At 40.4% G+C, this 10,088-nt stretch overlaps 1 non-coding gene across 1 annotated transcript; it reads right to left on the minus strand.

Moving 5' to 3' along the window:
* Window positions 1-5,760: 5,760 nt before the first annotated feature.
* LOC128292311 (small nucleolar RNA R71) lies at window positions 5,761-5,867 on the minus strand. Its single transcript, XR_008282296.1, has one exon. It is a non-coding gene; the product is annotated as a small nucleolar RNA R71 (small nucleolar RNA).
* Window positions 5,868-10,088: the final 4,221 nt, after the last annotated feature.

A 10,088-nucleotide genomic window follows, 5' to 3' on the forward strand; every position in this document is an offset into this window, starting at 1 on the left:
AGAGGGTGGTGGTGGCTGAGTCGGTGGGTCCTCGTGCTGTAGGGGTACAACCGTGTGGAGGAAAAATAGAGGGAAAAGAGAGGGGAAAGTGAGGATTAATACAGGTGGAGTGGAGTTTATAGTGGTTTGGGGGTTGAGGAAGTGAGAATCTGTGGAATGGTGGCCGGAATAGGGATTATGGAGTGGAGAGGTGGAGATTTCGACTAGGGTTTTGAAAGGAAGAAGAAAATGAATAGTGGTTTGCTTATATAGGGGGAAGCCATACGGCCTAGGGCCACGCCCGTGTACTCTGAAAGTGAGCCCGTGTTTTTCAAATTTTGTAATTTAGGTCGTGCCCGGCTACTACCTCATGCCCGTGTGTCTTGGGCGTGTGCGGCCCATGGTCATATCGCACGACCGTGCCTAGCTTTATTCGCTTCTTCCATGCCCGTGTGTTACGGTACCATGCCCGTGTATTGTTGTCCACGACTTCACGGCACGAGCGTGTCTCACGCCCGTGTCAAAGAAACAGAATCAAGCCTTGCCCCTGGCACGCCTGTGTTTTTCCATTCCTACGCCTGTGTTCACCTATCAAATTCACCCATAGCCATGTCGCACGGCTGTGGGGATTTATCGCATCTCTTGTTTTGGGGAAATCATTTACCCTATTTTCGCACGGCCGTAACGCACGGTCGTGTTTCCCTCCGTGTTGATCACACAGTCTTAAGAACGGCCGTGTTATCAGCCGTGTGGAGCTGGGAACATGTGCTTCAAATACCCTGTTAGTGACCTAAATGTTTAAAACTTAAATTTAAAATAAATTAAAATTGTTAGTACCAGGGTTGCCTCCTGAGAAGCGCTTATTTATAGTCTAAGCTCGACTGTTACTTTGTTGGTATATTCAGGGCGGTTTGTAGAGTCGTAGCTCCTCTCTATCGACTTTAAAATTCTCACCATTATAAAGTTTGAGACGGTGTCCATTTACATTGAAAGTACAGTATGATGGGTGACTTACCTCTATTATGCCATATGGATGAACAGATTGAATTACGAAAGGTTCTAACCATCGTGATTTTAGTTTCCCGGGAAACAATTTGAGTCTTGAGTTGTATAATAAGACGAGATCTCCAACTTCAAATTCTTACCGTTGCTTTAAACGAATGTCATGGCGCCGCTTTGTTGCTTTCTTTTATAGGCATGAATTTTCGTATGCATTGGCTCGTCATTCATCTAGCTCGTTCAGCTGCATCAACCTATTTTTTCCTGCAAGTTCGGGATCAAGGTTTAGAAATTTAATAGCCCGAAAAGCTTTATGCTCTAGTTCGAATGGTAGATAACAACTTTTTCCATAAACAAGTCTGGAAGGTGATGTCCCTATAGGAGTTTTAAAAGCAGTTCTGTAAGCCCATAAGGCATCATCTACTTTTTTTGCCCAGTCTTTTCTGTTTGATTCTACTATTTTTTCAAGGATCCGTTGAGTTCTCAGTTTGCTACTTCAACTTGTCCATTAGTTTGAGGATGGTATGGGGTGGCTGTTCTATGATGAACTCCGTATTTCTTAAGGGTTTTTTCAAATTGGGTATTACAAAAATGAGTGCCCCTATCACTGATAATTGCTCTAGGTGTTCCAAATCTCGAGAAGAGTTTTTTAAGGAAACGTACTACCACTCTAGCGTCATTAGTAGGTAGAGCTTGGGCTTCTACCCATTTGGACATGTAGTCAACTGCTACTAAGATGTATTCATTTCCGAATGAACTGGGGAATGGGCCCATGAAATCGATACCCCAAACATCAAATATTTCACAAGAAAGCATATAGTTTTGAGGCATTTCATCACGTTTAGATATGTTACCTGTCCGTTGGCATTTGTCGCATAAAGTAATATACCTGATAGTGTCTTTGAATAACGAAGGCCAATAAAAACCTGATTCAAGTATTTTGTGTGCGGTCTTAGTGCCATTATAGTGTCCTCTGGTTGGCCCTAAGTGGCAATGTTCCACTATTTTTGATATTTCTGATCCTGTAACGCATCTTCTGATGACTTGATCTGCACATCTGTAAAGCAGAAATGGATCGTCCCAAAAGTAGTTTTTCACATCATTAAAGAATCGCTTCTTTTGCTGGTGTGTTAACCCTTTGAGGATAATGTTGGCAGTTAAAAAATTCGCGATGTCTGCAAACCAAGGTACTTCGGAGTTGGATATAGCAAAAAATTGTTCTTCAGGGAACGAATCATTTATTTCCACGTCATCTAGTTCTCTGGTATTGGATTTCTCGAGCCTAGACAGATGATCAACCGCTAGATTTTCAACTCCTTTCTTATCCTAAATTTCCAAGTCGAATTCCTACAATAGGAGAATCTATCGAATGAATCGAGATTTTGCATCGATTTTAGTTAAAAGGTACCGAAGGGCGGAATGGTCAGTGTAAACAATAACTTTAGACAATATGAGATATGATCGAAATTTATCAAATGCAAAAACCACAGTTAACAACTCTTTTTCCGTAGTAATATAGTTTTCTTGTGCAGCCGTTAAGGTTTTGCTGGCGTAATAGATAGATTGAAAATGCTTGTCTCTTCGTTGTCCCAATACTGCACCTATTGCAAAATCACTCGCATGATACATTAGTTCAAATGCCGTTTTAGCCGGCGAAAAGTATTTCAGTAAAAATTTTTTGGTCATTTGTTCCCAATTAGTGATAGACCCTTGTGGTAACGAGTTCAACCACTGTTTAGCTTTGTTTCTTAGTGAAAAAGGAAACAACCGAAGACGAATGGCATCATTAGAAACGCCATTGATTTTAAATGTATCGCAAAATTCCAGAAAGTTTGCTAAGTGAGCGTTGGGATCTTCATCCTGCAAACCATCAAACTGAACAAACTGTTATATCATTTGAATTGTGTTAGGTTTCAGTTCAAAAGTATTTGCAGCTACAGCCGTTCTAACTATGCTAGATTCAATTCATGTTAGAGAAGGTTTAGTATAATCATACATAGTATGTGGAGCAGGATTTTGATTAACCGCAATTGCAGGAGGTAGCTGATTGCCTTGGTTTTCAGCCATCTCTTCGATTGGGGGTTGAGTATTGTCTTCTTGCTCGTTTTCCGTGTATCTTAAGCTGCGCCTTATTTCTCTTTGATTTTTGTGAACTGTACGATCGATTTCTTCTTCAAAAAGTAATGGTCCCGACGGGTTTCTTCTAGTCATAAACTATAAAAACCTGCCAAGAGAAAGAAAAAAGTAAAATAATAAATAATAATAATAATGAAATAAAATTAAATTGTAAGAAAAATAAATGGCTAAAGTAATAAAAATTGAGCGTTCCTAATATTTTGTACCCCGGCAACGGCGCCAAAAACTTGATCCCGTGATTCATAACAAGTAATAAATATTTATAATGAAAATCAAACCTAGACTAACTATTATCACGACGAAAAGGCAAGTGCACCTATCAAACAATAGTATAGTAATGGCAAGACCGGGATATCGTACCCAAGGGAACCAAAAGTACTAGTAATGACTGTCTTTTTATTATCTAACCTAAGAATAATGGGGTTTTTTTTTTAATTTAACTAATTACCTAAACTAAGAACGTACAGAGAAAAGATTTGGGGAATTGCTTTTGGGAAAATCGATTGACTTGAGACAATACCTAAGGAAAAGTTCACCTAGACTTTACTTGTTATTCTGGCTCCGAATCGAACGATTTATTCATTCAACTTGTTCCGTAGAGATCTCTAAGTTATGTTATTATCCCCATTCAAGACTAATAATGTCTAATCCCTAGATTGAATAACTGAGACTTTTCTCTAATTAACACTCTAGGGTTCCATTAACTTGATCTATGGATCCCCTTATTAGGTTTCACCCTAATCCGGCAAAATCTTGTCACCCTATTTCTAGGCGCACAACCAACTCTGCTTAATTACGACAAAAGTACTCTTAGGCAGGGTCTATTCCTCCTCTGAGTAAGAGCATGTCTTGAATCAGTATCCTGGGATATCAAAACAAGAATTAAGAACACATAATTAAGAATAAGTTAAATATTTATCATACGATTCAGAAAATAATAACAAGATTTGTCTTAGGTTTTATTCCCCTTAGGTATTTAAGGGATTTAGTTCATAACTAAATAAGAAAACATCTCAGAAGAATAAAGAGTACAAAACATAAAGAAAACCCACAACTCCTGAAAGGAAATTGAGGAGAGATCTTCAGTCTTGATAATGAATCCGGCTTCTGAGATGGATCAATCGGCTTCCTTGGGGTAATTTCTTACCCCCTATTCTTCGTCTCCCCTTTTTCTTCTCTTCTAAGGTGTATTTATAGGCTTTGAAATGCCTAGAGGCCCTCAAAAATGACTTTTTCTGAATTGGACTTAACTTGGGCTCGGCAGGGACACGCCCATGTGCCACAGCCGTGTGGGTCAATGGCCAGGCCGTGTGAATCGTGAAAGCCTTGGTCGACACCCTCGAAAGACACGGATGTGTGAGCTACCCATGTGGCAAGGCTTAGGCTGTGTCATCTTCTCGATTTGATCCGTTTTGTCCGTTTTTGGCTCATTTTTGGCTCCTTTCGCTCTCCTATGCTCTCTTAAGTGTAAAACATGGAATTAATGCATTAGGAGCATCGAATTCACAAATTCTAATGAGAAATCATCCATAAAATGCATTAAACATGGGGTAAAAATATATATAATTTACAGTTTACCAGGTTAGATATTGATAGTCTCGAGAGAGATAATAATATAAATTAGGGATTTTTACGGATCAAATCAAGTGAATAAATCATCTAATTCAAAGTCAAATAACAAGCGAAGTCTAGGTGGAATTTCCCTTGGGTATTGTCTAAACCAATCAGTTTTCCCAAAAGCATTTCCCCAATTTACTTATTGTGCATTCTTAGTTTAGTTAATTAGTTTAGATAAAACAAATCCTCTTATTTTTAGGCTAGATAATAAAAAGAAAGTTAATACTATTACTTTTAGTTCCTGTGGGTTCGACATTCCCGTCTTGCTATAAACTTATCACGCATACATCAAGTTTTTGGCACCGTTGCCGGGGAACTAAGATATTGGGAACGCTTAATTTTTATTACTTTAGACATTTATTTTATTGCAATTTAATTTTTATTTTAATTTTTAATTTTGTTTATATTACTAAATTTTCTTTTACTTCTGGCAGGTTTTTACGGTTTATAACTAGAAGAAATCCGTCAGGACCATTACTTTTTGACAGTGAGATTGAAGGTACAGCTCGCAGAAACTGAAGAGAAATAAGGTGAAACCTAAGAAACATAGAGGAAGGACAAGAGGAAGATATCCATAATACAACCGAGGAGATGGCTGAAAATCAGAATAATCAGCTTCCTCCTGTGGTTGCTGCAGATCCAATAAATCAGAATCCTATTCCTCGTACTATGTATGATTATGCTAAACCTAATTTAACAGGAACTGAATCGAGTATAGTTAGACCTGCTATTGCTGCAAATAATTTTGAACTGAAACCTAACACAATTCAAATGATACAATAGTTTGTTCAGTTTGATAGTTTGCAGGACGACCATCCAAACGCTCATTTGGCAAATTTTCTGGAGTTTTGCGAAACTTTTAAGATCAATGGAATTTATGATGATGCCATTCGCCTTCGGTTGTTTCCCTTTTTGTTGATAAATAAGGCTAAACAATGGTTGAACTCGTTACCACGAGGATCAATCACCACTTGGGAATAAATGACCAAAAAATTTTTGCTTAAATACTTTCCACCAGCTAAAACAGCTAAATTAAAGAATGATATTTCTTCTTTTGTGCAGATGGATTTAGAAACACTCTATGATGCATGGGTGAGATACAATGATCTATTGAGAAGGTGTCCTCACCATGGGTTACCACTTTGGCTACAGGTTCAAATTTTTCACAGCGGCCTGAATCCTTCGACTAGACAGATGATTGACGCAACTGCTGGTGGAACTATCAATAATAAGACACCTGAAGAGGCTTATGAATTTATAGAAGAGATGTCACTGAATAACTATCAGTGGCAAGTCAAGAGAACAAAGCCGACAAAAGCAGCCGATATTTTCAACCTCGACGCAGTCACTATGCTATCGAACCAGGTAGAACTTTTAAATAAAAAGATTGATGGTTTATATGATTCTACTCAGGTACTTACAGTGATGAGGTGCGATGCAAATTGAGGAGGAGTGCACACAGAATATCAATCTTTCAACCCTAGCACCAAGGAGGAACAAGTTCAATAAATGGGTAATAATAATTCTAGACCTCAAAATAACCCATACAGTAATATTTATAATGCAGGTTGGCGGAACCATCCCAACTTCTTGTAGGGTGGCCAAGGAAATCAAATGCCGCAACATCCCCAAGGCCTTCAACAACCACCTTACAAGTAGGAAAAGAAACCGAACCTTGAGGAGATGCTAACAAAATTTATCTCGATGTCAGAAACTCATTTTCAAAATACTGAGACAGTACTTAAGAATCAACAAGCGTTGATCCAAGGGATCAAAATCCAGATAGACCAACTTGCCAAACCGATCTCTGAATGACAACAAGGTAGCTTGCCAAGTAATACTGAATCAAACCCAAGGGAACACCTCAATGCGATTACCATTCGAGATAAGGAAGGGTTAGTCGAACTTGAACCTAAACCAAAACCGAGGAAAGAAATTTTGGTAAGTAAAGGTAAAGGTGAGGTGGACCAAAATGAGCAAAAACCGATAAGTAGAGAGTACAAACCTCGTGTGCCATACCCCAGTGCGACAAGGAAAGACCACACGGATAAACAATTTGGTAAATTCTTTAAATTATTAAAGAAATTACATATTAACTTACCGTTTATTGAAGCTCTTTCACAGATGCCGAATGTAGTTAAATTTTTAAAGGAGCTTTTAGAAAATAAGTGGAAGTTGGATGAGGCGCCACATGTACAGCTGAACGCAGTTTGCTCAACCATTTTACAGGATAAGCTACCCAACAAGCTAAAAGATCTAGGGAGTTTTACGATTCCCTGTTTAATTGGTAGTTTAAACGTTAACAATACTGTGGCTGATTTAGGGGCCAGTATTAATGTCATGCCCTATAAAATGTTTAAACAATTAGGTCTTGGGAAACCCAAACAAACTAGGATGAGCATTCAATTGGCAGATAAAACAATTAGATTTCCTAAGGGAATTATTGAAGATGTACTTGTTAAAATTGACAAATTTATATTTCCCATTGATTTTGTTGTTCTAGACATAGAAGAGGACGATGACGTGCCTTAAATTTTAGGAAGATCCTTTTTAGCAACTACTAGAACTATTATTGATGTTGGTACAGGTAAACTCACACTTCATGTAAGTGATGACATGATCACTCTCCAAGCTCATGATTATGCTAAAATATCTAGCAATTGAGATGATTCTTTAAGTTCGGTTAATTTAAATAAAGTTACAACTCAAACTTCTGTGTAGGAGCCCCTTAAGAAGAACGTGATGGACCCTATCCCATGCCACGAAAACAGGCTGACCCACAAAGAACAAAGACTTCAAATCGATGAACTAGATGAATGGTGAACACCTGTCAAGGAAAAACCAAAAGCACACGAAAAATCAAAGTGACACCACGATGAGCATAGGGATGAAACAAAGCAAATTCAAGTTGGGGACAAAGTATTGTTGGATGAAAATGACCCTCGAATTGCTACTTTAGAGCACAATATGGATAGAGTGACTCCCTTCACGGTAATGAACATCTTCCCACATGTTACAGTCGAGGTAACACATACTGTATTCAAAACTTTTAAGGTAAATAATACTCGACTCAGACCTTAGTTTGATCAAATTGATAGTAGAGGTGAGGAGTTTCAACTCTTCAATCCACCGTAATCACACGAAAGTGAGGTCAGTCGAGCTTAGACTATAAATAAGCGCTTCTCGGGAGGCAACCCGAGCACTAACAGTGTTGCTTTCTTTAAAATTTTAGTTTTTAACATCTAAATCATTAACTGAGTCCTTAAACACAGGTTTTTCCAAATCCACACGGCCAGGCACACGGGCGTGCTTTAGGCCGTGCTCATAACACGAGCGGTGACACGACAGTGAGATACGGCCGTGTGAAAATAGAGTATTTTTTTCCAAAACACTGGATTCGATACGTTGCCACGGCTGTTCGACATGGCCATGGGCAATCCTACCAAATCAACACGGGCGTGCGACACACCCGTGTCTATAAGACGTGGTAGAAACTGAGAAATTAACACGGGCGCGTAACACGCCTATGCCCAACACCCGTGGTTGAAACTGTCAACATAACACGGACATGCGCACATATACATGGGTGTGGGAGAAGCGAACGAAGCAGGACACGACCGTGCGACACGGTCATGTGCACCAACACGCTCAAGGAACACGGGCATGGACCAAATTTCAGACGCGCCCAAATTTGAAAATTACGAAACACACGGGCTGAAATAAGGGTACACGGGCATGCCCTACGGCCATGTGCCCCAAAGTCTATATAAACCCTCACTATTCATCATCCCCTTCCCCAAAAAACCCTAACCCTAGCCGTCGCAATCTTTCCCCCCCACCGACCGACCACCCCTAACTCTCCTTTCTTCTTCCATTTTCTCCCCTTTCTTGCCTCTCTTTCCCCTCTTCTCACCCTTACAAGCCCTCCTTACGATGCACACAGCCTCACTACCCATGCCCGTGGCCGTCGCACCAGCACCACTGTCCCTGCCATCCGCTGCACTCCTTCTCAATCAAGCACCACCATCGCTCATTAGTCATATACCATGTCAAATCCATATGGTAAGAAAACCGCCGTCCCCACCTCGAAGAAGCGAAAAGGAGCAGCATCCTCCTCAGGTCCTACCACCGAGATCCGACACTCATTCCTCCAATTTCTATTAGGACCACAGGAGGAACTATTTCAGATACTACGGGCCCAACCCCTAGGTGTGGGCCATTGCATTGATTGGACCGCCCTAGAACAGATCCAACTCCCTGACACAGTCCAAGCTCTCCTAACTACTGAACCGTGGGGGTTCTTCGCTGAGATCATCGAGCCGATGTACCTGGGGCTCACACTCGAACTTTGTTCGACCTTCCACCTTCAAGTTGTTATGATAGAGTTTAATGATCCCGGAACGGTCCAGTTCCATCTCGGCGGTTTAGTTCACCAGTTGAGTGTGCTTGAGTTCGGTGTGGCCTTAGGACTATACACGGAGGAGTTTATGGATGACGACGACTTCGACAGCCTCTACAGCCACATCCACTGTTCGCCTTCAAATTTCTGGAAGGCCCTAGTCCCTGCTTCGGCCTCTTATGACCCTAGCCGCTCCAAGGAATCGACTCTCGCCTCATCCCTGAGATACTTACACGCCATCCTAGCTTATACCCTGATAGAACGGCGAGAGAGTATCGGCGTCGTCAACACTAACGACGCCTATTTTTTATGTGACTCGTCTGGCGCGGTACTTCGGTCTCCTTAACACGGCAGCGCAAGCATCTTCCCTTACCCTCATCGGTCAGATGTCCCCACAGGGCATCTCAACTATGCTTCATATAAGGATGATCGAGCGACGACGTGGATTTGATCCTCTTCAGTACCGCCTCGTCCAGTCAGCCGAGTAGGAGGACCCAAAGGACATTACTGATGATGTCCCTCCACCTCACGAGGATCCACCATCTCGGCCACCACCTATTCATCGTCTAGTTCATGTGGCTGCTTCACTCTCTAACATCTCTGACCGCCTCATTCGATTTGAGTAGCAATGTTTTTAGCGCTTCGATCACATTGATGCAACATTACATCAGATTTGTCAGCACCTTCACATCTCATCGCCACCCCCACCTCGCGAAATATCCGGCAATGAGGATTTTTAAAGACTTTACTTTATTTTTATTTTTATTTTTATTTTTATTTTTATTTGTTTACTTTTATCTTTATTTATCTTTTTAAATTACTTTTTATTTTTCAGACCATTTTTACTTCATCTTTAGGTTTTATAATTTTTATTAAGTAATTTATATTTTCGGCCATTTCTTTACGAGTAATCATGCTACTTTATATTTCCTAAAGACTTAATGATTCTATCACGGTC

This window comes from Gossypium arboreum, chromosome 4, assembly GCF_025698485.1.
Source record: "Gossypium arboreum isolate Shixiya-1 chromosome 4, ASM2569848v2, whole genome shotgun sequence".
NCBI classification, from domain to species: Eukaryota; Viridiplantae; Streptophyta; class Magnoliopsida; order Malvales; family Malvaceae; genus Gossypium; species Gossypium arboreum.